Consider the following 9714-nt stretch of genomic DNA (forward strand, 5'->3'; position numbering starts at 1 on the left):
TTATGATTTCCTTAGATTTTAATAGATTCATATTACTATTTGTTTGATTGTTTTGGTAATTTAAATATCAGTTTTATTTTTTACAAAATAGTACCAAAATAGTACCAAAACAGTACCAAAATAGATTATAATAAATTATATATGAAAAATTCTCATTGATAGGAGTTAGAGGGGAGATTCCACCCTAGCAGTGAATACTTTCTCCTTACACTGGAGAGTTGTATGTAATAGGGGAAACAATCTAAGGGTCTTTCTGAATGGGGAATGGCCTGGGTAAGTAAACTGTAATCAGTCAGAGGTTAAATTACTGTACTGGTGTTCAAAGGAAAAAACTGCAATCTGTGGTCACTTGATAGGTTTTTAAAATGTAATGCTAAAGGGTAATTGCAAGTGGTAGGGATATTTAAGTAAGCATTAGATCCATGTGCAAAAAAACAACTGTGTTTCATACAGATATATGTATATGATTATATTTTTAAAGGTTCTTTAGGAGCCATTCCAAATTCCTAATTACATGTGGGAAAGGATGTGTTGGGTAGATAAAGGATTGGCAGGTTGGTCAGAGGACACTTTGGCTCTGTCCGTGATACACACTCATGTTTTATTTGATAACCAAATGTTGCTCTCATTTCGTATGTTGTAAATCGTCGAAGTACTGTGTGCACACATCAAAGTGTGCTCATTTAAATACATTCACGGGATGTGACTGGCTTATCTCTGCACGGCCACTACAGGGTGTACGGTGCTCTGCTGCTCACAAGTTTTGTACCTCCCAAACGGTTTCTCTGCTCCCAGCCTAGGTTAGCCAGAGCTCTGCTTTTGGTTACTACCAACTAGATTTCTCTTCCTACAGCTCTTGGCAGTGGGATGTTCCGGGGTGAGCTTTGCCCTCTTTCACACGGGGATGTTTTATGTTTATTTTTTGTCTTTGAGCCCAGGTTGGCTGTGAATTTGAATTCTGTGTCAGCCTTCCAAGTGCTGGGATTATAGGCATATCGACCATGCTTGGTGACTCCAGGTTTTTGGTATTGATCCTGTGGTGTACGTTGGTAGTGTATTCCTTATTGTCGGTGGACACTACGTTCTGCTTTATCTAGAACGTTCAGTTGAGTCCAGTGCATTAAGTGTTAAGCATCCCCCACTTAAATTAGCACTAGCTTGGATATTTAAAACCCAGTTAAGGAGTTCACTTCCAAACAGAAGCAGAATCTTCCTTAAATAAATAGTTGACGGAGATTGATTGGCTTTTCATCAGGTTGACAAGTTAGGGTTTGTGCACAAGAGATGGGCTCAGCTCTGCCTTTTTGGTTTTCTAATATGTGCTTTTGCTGTGTAGTCCAAGCTGGCCTTGAACTCAACAGCAGTCCTCCCTCAGTCCATCAAGTGGTGGGCTACAGCTGTGCCCACTACACACAGCTGTTCTTCATGTCAGGAGTGACGGCTTTTTAATGCTCAGGTCCACTGAACTCAACTCCTGTATGTATGGAATCGAGGTTCAGAGCATCCTCTCTCTGGTAACGGCATCAGACCTTGTGTGTGCTAAGCCTGAGGTTTTCCACAACAGCACTTGTCCCTGAGATTAAAAACCCAGTGCTGGGTAGATAATTTAGTCAAGTCCTCGCCATGTTGAGTCCATCCCAGAACCCATGTCAAAAAATCCAAGCGTGGTGGCGCCTGTTTATAATCTCAGCTCCAGGGAAGCAGAGATAGGTGAATGCCTGGGCTTTGCTGGCCTGCCAGCCCAGCTTACATGGTCAGCTCCACATCCACTGAGAGACTGAACAAAAGACAAGGTCCATGGTTCCTGGAGCTTGACCTCTGACCTCCACATGCGTGCACATACAGAATACAAGGACTTAGGAGTCAGTTAAACTTAATAATACAGAATTGCTGTTTCTGTGAGTCAAGACCGTACAAATTCTTAGCAGTGTAATATTATATGCTCAACTTATTTTTTAAAAAAATTATGATTTCTACGAATTGGGAGAAACTGAAGAATAAGATTGGATCACTTACTTAGATACTTTTCAGAAAAAATAAAATAAGTGGGAAGGGGTGGTGTGGAGGAACTGGTGCGGAGAACAGGACAGAGAAAGGGAAAGAGCTAAGATGTAATTAAAGCTCCCCACAGTCTAGGGCTCCAAGCACACAGTCAGCTGCTGAAAATGGAATGCAGACGTAGATGACATGAGATCAAGAAATGCTTGGACCAGTCTTCGTACTGTTTGTGCTTCTGACTGCTATGTTATGGGCCACTTGAGAGCGGGGCTTCCACAACTGTAGCTCCTGTGGCCAGCATCCGGTGGCTGTCCATCTGTTATTTTAAACAGGAGCATCTTCAGACCCAGCATCTAGCACTGACTTACGCTTTGCTGCTGTTAGTCATTACTATAGCAGCCCCTCCCCTAACCCCTTTGTGCACGCTGTGATTAAACCCAAGGTCTTACACATACGTTAGGCAAGTGCTTTACCGCCAGTCATATCCCAGTATTTCTTGTTGTTTTAAAGAGTCTCGCTGGGTAGCTCGGGCTACCCGCCAACATTTCCAGTCTCTCACAATATTTTTTTTTCTCCCTGAATTTTGTTGAATGCGCTAAGAATAGTTAATGCTCACTTGTGTACCTAGTGGCCAACATTAGTCTGAGGGCACATGCACAGAAGATGCTGAGGCAGGAAGATTGCTTGAACAAAGGGAAACCCGTGGGTGTGGGTGCTGTATTCTGGGTAACTAGTATTGTATTCTTTTCTTAGGAAGGATGAGGCAAGGTATGGATTCCAGTCACAGTAAGGATTTCTCTGGTGGAATGATAAACGCAGACAAAAGTTGGTTTTAGAGCCAGAAGGTGGCAGGTTCCTCAAATAACTGCTAACCAGAGGCTGGGGCCAAGAGGATTACTTGAGCTGCAAACGTAGACTAGGCGATACAGTGAGATCGTGTCTTTATTAAACTGAATTTTAAAAATACTAACTGTATAGACTTAAAAATGCCAAGGGGATAGCAAGAGTTTAAAAACCATGTTGTGTAGCAAGAGGTCTGACAGGAAAACTACTGCCTTAATTAATGTTTTTTAATGTGTAGAGGTTTGGGCACAACTTGTACTCATGTTCCATGATTTTCTTGAACATCCACAGACATTTGGGAGGGAAAATAAACTTAACTCTCGTTTTTAAGGAGAGGACATTGAGAGACCTGGCAAGAGATATGTTCAGGATTATGCCTGAAGGGCGACCTGAGCATCGGACACTGAAATAGCTCCCACTTCCTGTACCCGAGGCTGCTGTGCAGGGGAGGGCCACTCAGCAGGGCTGGCTCGGTTGAGAGAACCCTCGTTATTCTTGCTCACTCTTCTTGGCTTCCTCAGCAGATCTCACTATGTTGCCAACTTGGACTTGCAGTCTTGATTCCTGTCTCTAGCCTCCTGAGTGGATGGAGGGGCTGGCTTTGGACATATGCCATTGTGAGCATGTGCTCACCTGGTGAAAGAAATAAAGTCTTCAAAATATTCCTGGGAGGCAAAGAGAAAAGGCTTTCAGAACATTTCTGAAAGTCTGGGGCCTAATGATCGTCACGGAGCAGAAGTGTTGGGCACGCGGCTTGCAGTGAATCTGCCGTGAGAACTGCAGAAGGCAGCTGTCCTGTCCTCGTTGAACCCGCCATGCCATTGCTTTCTCTAGGAATTTCACTTTCTCAGCTACCTTGTTAGCCAGCAACTTCAAAAAACCCATCTGTGTTTTTACCGGGTCAGTTTTGTTTGAGGTCGTAAGCCACACAGGAGAAAAACAGGTTAGCCTTTCTTGTTGATTCTTTTCCGGGCTATTGAGGAACAAATGAACCGTTTTTTATATTCCCCCTTGTTCAAGGTGGTGATACTAGGCACCTACTGGGCATCAGGGAGAGCCCTAGGTCCTCTGCATAAGTTCCTTGGGGCTTGATCAACACTGATCTCACAGAGATTAGCCATTTTCCTTCAAAAATGGCTGATCAGGGGCTGAGAGGTAGTTCAGGGATTAAGAGCACCGGCTGCCTTTGAGAGGGTCTGAGTGCAAGTTTCAGCACCCAAGTAGCAGCTCACAACTGTCCGTAACTGTCACTTCCAGAGGATCTGCCACCCTGGCACGGATGCAGTCAGAACACCAATGCCCATAAAAATAAATCTTGAGAAGAAATGAAAAAGAAAAAGGGGTTCTCAACAAGGCTGGCTCTTTTGTGCCACTGTCTTGTCCCTTCAGCACATGGCCTGGCTGGTTCCTCTCTGCGCATCCCCCATGTTGTAATGCAACCTTAGCTGGCTCTCATCTCAACAGTACCATGCTATCTGACCTTTGCAACAACCAGAATCACAAGCCAGATTTTTACTTTCTGTGTAGTCCCAGCCTCTGGCGTTTTGTGGCAGTAACAGACTAACAGAACGTCCTTTTTCTTAGTTGAGCAATTTACTGCTATTAAGCAGATGGACTTTTCCACCAAGCATAACATTCGTGTTTTTCCTGACTTGTAGTATCTCCCACTTCCTTTAAATAGATGATGCTGATTTTCCAGTCCTACCCAAACATCTGCATAGTCACACAACTTACTTATTTTACCAAAATCTGTAGCATGCAGTTAACCCTGACCGGGTATAACCTTACTCCCTAGATTGTGTACTTTTCTAGTTTGGATGCTCTACACTCCAAAGGCCAGCATGTTAAAGGCCTTCCTATACGGCTCATGGTGCTATTGGTAGGGGTAGAACCTTTTAAGAGGTAGGGCTAGATGAAGTTAGGCTAGGAAGTGTGCCTTTGAAGGAGGTATTGGGAGCCTGGCCCATCCCTGTTTTACTCTTTGCTAAAGCAGTGGGGCCAAACAGTCATGGACTGAAAGCTCTGAATTTATAAGCTAAAATAAAGCAGTTGTCCTTTGCTGACGTTGATTTCCTCAGGTGTTTTGCTACATTAATGGGGAAGCCAGCAAGCAAATAACTTAACAAACAAGCCTTTTGAGAAAAGGGACCATTTGATTTTTTTTTTTTTTTTTTTTTTTTTTTTTTACTATTTAGGGGCTGGAGAGATGGCTTGTTGGTTAAGAAAACCTACTGTTCTCTCCTGAGGACCAGGCTTCAGTTCCTAGCACCCACGTGTTGGCTTATGACCATTCAGGACTCCAGTCCCAGGAGATCTTTATCCCTTTTCTGACCTCTGACATCAGGTACTATGTAGTCCAGGCTGGCCTCAAACTCAGAGAATCTTTTGCCTCTGCCTCCCAGTGCTAGAATTAAAAATGTGCACAGCTATGCGCTGCAGAACTCTTAATTGAGGCGGGGTCTCACTCTGCAGCCCCTGGCTGGCTCAGAACTTGAAATCATGCTGATCCTATCCCTTGGACTTTGGAATGTTGAGAATATAGGCATGCTCACCATGCCTCGCTAGGAATCATATTAATAAACAGTGTTATTCTATTAATACAATGGTAATAATATTAGTATGAATGAACAAGTGTCGTAGGTCACACATATTGGTAGTACTCATGGGTTATCTAGCTTTATTGCCCCTTGGGAGTGGAACTATCTCACTGGAGCATGGTGGGCTACCGGGATCCACACAGTGAGGACAGTGACTTCCCCCTCAGCCACATAGGGTCTCCTGAGTCCCTTACCCTCCACAGCAGGCCCAGTCTTGCACAGGAAAGTCGCTGAGGCTTGAACAGGCTTTTGCCACATGCCGACTGTGCGGAAGAGTCCCAGGTCATGTCTGCACTGCCTCCTCTCTACACGTTCACTGTGCCGACTCCTGTGTGGCTCATTCCCTCACATCCCCCAGCAGACACTGCTGGTCTTGCTTTTCAACTGCTGGAGACAGTTTGCTCTGTGCCTGGCTATGTTGCCATACTGCGGGCCGTCTGTGCATTCTTCTGTGTGCACAGCTCCAGCCTGCTCCCTTCTTCAGCTTAGGGACATCTGCCTGTCCTGTGGGATTGCTGCTACAACATTTGAGCTATGAGCCTTCTGCCGCTTGTCCTGGGTGACATGAGCACACAGTCCTGCTTGTGCTGGAGAAGCAGTGGAGCCGGTTTAACAGAGGCAGCAGCCCCACCAATGACTTCGCAGACCCTGAGCACTATCAAGCATTGCGTATTTTCCTGCCAAGGCTTGGAAAGGCCAGCAACTTGGCAGGACCAGCTTTTTTTTTTTTTTTTTTTTTTTTTTTTTTTTTTTGCTGTCTTCTCAGTTTTCCTGATCCCATCCTCCTGAGCACACAGAGGAAGACCTGAGCTATCCTTTTTTTCTGCAGCAATGCAGGCACTCCATCTGTTTAGCCAGCTCTGCACCTCCATTGGGTGAGTGACCTGCTCCTAACAGGTAACAGGCACCCCTTGTAGGTGCTACTTTTTAACTATTTTATTTGGGGTTCCTTAAGCCTCTACGTCCCTTCCAACCCCCAACCCTAGGTAGAAGAGAAAGAAAGTTAGATGGGAAAGGGACGTAGGTCTCTTTAGACTTAGTTCTGGCTGGTGAGGGTGGTCGGGTTCTTCGGGACAATAACAATCTCGGTCATTAGGACCGAGCCTTCTTCCTTTTCTGACTGTCTCCTCAAAGCCTCTTTCAGAATTAAACTATCTGCAGCTGGCAAAGACTACGCCCCTCTCTGAGGCCTACGAGGTAATTATCAGCTGTGGATGACCAGAAGCAGCCCCATATCCCACACTTGGGATTAAAACAAAAAACCTGTTTACGTAACATAACCGAGTCTTTAGAGCAACCAAAACTTGGACTACGCCCCCTGCTGTTTGAAGGTAGGTATGAGCACAGGCCACACCATTGCTTTTGACAGTGGTGAGTGAAGATCTCGAGAAACCTCCAAGGCAGGAGGCTAGTTAGCTCTAAGGTCACAGTGAGGCTCTTCCCGGTGGCCTAGGCACCTCAATGTGTGCTTCTAAGCAGTGGCTGGCCAGCCAGCTAGTGTTTCTTGTGGGTGGAGAAGGGACCACCAGTCTTTAGTCACGGTGGCCCTACTGTGAGCTCCTCCTCAACTCTTCAGACTGCTTCCTCCTGTAGTCCTAGTTCTCCTTTCGTATCTGAATGAAAAAAAGAAAGAAAAGGACACAACTGCTGCTAGGTACGAGGAGGAAGGAAACTGTTTATTGTAGGTAAGAGGGAGAGCTTAGCCAGAGGCAGAGACATCTGAAAGAGTCCAAAGTGGACGTGACCAGGATGAGCTGGGCTAAGTGGGGAGAGGAGCAAGGAAAGAGAGAGGGGAGAAAGGGAAACCAGCTGCAGCAGCCCAGAAGGCAAAGATACAAAAGGATAGGTAATCAGAATGCTGAATTATACAGGGTAGAGCCTCCTGGGGCAGGGCGGCCCAGCCCCTGGGCTGGAGTGTAGGGTAGGGGGCAGAGTCGGCCAGACACACCCTGTAACAGGTAGGGACTGAGGGGTGCTGGAGGGACCTGGAGTCTAGATCTAATGTGACAGGTTAAATAGGCACCTCAGCTTTGGTCCCAGGGCTTGACACTTAACAAATCCAAATTCTGCATGTGAAAAACATGCATTTATCTTTCTGCTTCCTGTTTATTTCATTTGCTATAATAGTCTCTAGTTTCAACCATGTTTTCTGCAAAAGACATAAGTTACAGCTGAATTAAACTCCGCTAATATGTGTGTGGCTCATCTTTCTTTATTGGTCTACACTGGCTGCATCTTGGCTATTGTGAATACTTCAAGAATGAACACAGATATGCAAATATCTCTGTGATATTCTGACTTCTATTCTGTCAGGCATACAATCAGAAGCAGTTCCGCTGGGTCGTGTGGTAGTTGGCATCTTTGAAGAGCCTCGGTACTTACACAGTAGCCAACTAGATCACATTCTCACCAGCGGTGGATAAACACCCCACCTTGTCTTCATAGCTGTTTTGAGTGGGGTGAGACAAAGGTTAATATATTCAATTTGTATTTCCCCAATGCTAAGGAGGTTAAACATTTTCCTCTGTATTTTCTGCTATTTGTATTCCTTTTTGGGGAATGAGACTATTAATAATTTTTAATGTTCAGTTATTGTCCATTTGTAGGTTGGCTGATTTTGTGTTGTGTGTGTGTTTTACTTTGTAGATTCTAGATATTAGTCTCAGGTGGACGCCCAGATGTTTTCCCATCCTGTAGACCATGCGTGTCTAATCCTGAGCCACATGCAGCCCGGGACAGGTGTGAATGTGGGGTAACACAGATCTTAAATTTATTTCAAACATTGTGAGATCTAAAAATTAAAAATTAAAAATAATTTCTCAAGAGTTACCTTTGTCGATGATGTCATGTCTCCGTCATACAAAATAAATGTGTGTGCATTGGCACTATTTGTATACTGGAATGGCTTCTGGTCTTTGTTTGTAGTTTTTGGTATTTTGGGTGTTTGGCCTGCATGTATGTTTTAGTACCACGTGTGTGCAGTGCCTGCATGTGGATTGTGCCCCTGGGGAAACTGGTGTGGGTCTGGAGCGAGGTCAGGATGTGTCCAGACCCTGAAAAAAATCTCAGTCTCAAGATCGGCCGGCAAGAGTAAGGATCAGTCTCTCTCTGCTCTGTGCCTACATGCCCTGTGCAACCCCCAACTCTTGCAATTCCCAAGGTAGTCACATGGCCTGGCACCTGGAACTCCTCTCCATGCAAATGAAGCATTCCCAGCCCCTCAGCCCCAGCCCGTGATGTTCACTCACCTGAAAACCCCTACCCACCTCTCCAAGGTTCATTCAGCCCTTACTCCCCCAAGAGTAAGGGAGCTGCTGTGTCCCTGGCAGAACAGTGTTGCTAAGAGGACTGTAACACCGGAAGAGCACCCGGACACATTGGGGAAGTGGACCCTGGGCTCTGGACTGTCAACGTGGGCCATGGTCATTTGGTGAGTGACACTCAGCAGTTATAAATAATAATTTAACATTGCAAATCATAGATTCACGATGTTTCTTAGAAGTTAGGTACTTTTTATTTGATTAAGACTACTCAGCCGCGTGGTTGGTGGCCCAGACCTTTAATTCCAGCAATCAGGAGACAGAGGCAGGTAGATCTTTGAGTTCAAGGAATGCCTGGTCTACAGAGCGAGTTCCAGCACACACAGAGGCTACACAGAGAAACACTCTCTCTCAGAAAAACCAAGATAATAATAATAATAACAACAGAATAATGATAATAATAATGAAAGACTACTCCATGCTTTGTCCACTCCTCACGCTTTTGCCCACGGTACTGTTTAATTGGCTCTCTGCTTCATGTTACATTGACAGCTAAAAGGTGAAATGGCCCAAATATTGCCATATTCCTGTCAATTTTCACAGTAAAAGTAAATATCGTCTCTTAACTGTTACTATTTTTAACGTAATAGAATCAGAGACAGGTTATTAAAAAAAGTCCTTAAATGGGAGTGGGCTAGTGAGCAGGAAAGAGGCAAGCGTTCAAAGCACTGGGTCTGCAGGCAGGATTCTTTGTGGGTTGTTCATATAGCACCAAGCCATTGGTTTGTACTACTGGGCCTTTTGGATGCATGTTCTGCTTATTGTATGTAGCAGATGGAGAAAGCTTTCTACTCTTTTCCTATCAACCAGTTCCATTCATAATTCATATGTTAATCATAAATGTGTGGATGCTCTCTCCACAAGCCTACTATCTGTCACAGTGCTCTATCTACATGCCGAATGTATGTCACAGTGCTCTCTCCACGTTCCTACAGTCTGTCCCATTGATCTCTCCA

At 44.9% G+C, this 9714-nt stretch overlaps 1 long non-coding RNA gene across 1 annotated transcript; it reads left to right on the forward strand.

Moving 5' to 3' along the window:
* The first annotated feature begins 85 nt into the window (after nucleotides 1-85).
* Nucleotides 86-8263, forward strand: LOC132649189 (uncharacterized). The gene is made up of 2 exons (XR_009587631.1): nucleotides 86-5185; nucleotides 6205-8263. It is a non-coding gene; the product is annotated as an uncharacterized LOC132649189 (long non-coding RNA).
* The last annotated feature ends 1451 nt before the right edge of the window (nucleotides 8264-9714 follow it).

The sequence above is a fragment of the Meriones unguiculatus genome, chromosome 19 (assembly GCF_030254825.1).
Source record: "Meriones unguiculatus strain TT.TT164.6M chromosome 19, Bangor_MerUng_6.1, whole genome shotgun sequence".
Classification (NCBI taxonomy): Eukaryota; Metazoa; Chordata; class Mammalia; order Rodentia; family Muridae; genus Meriones; species Meriones unguiculatus.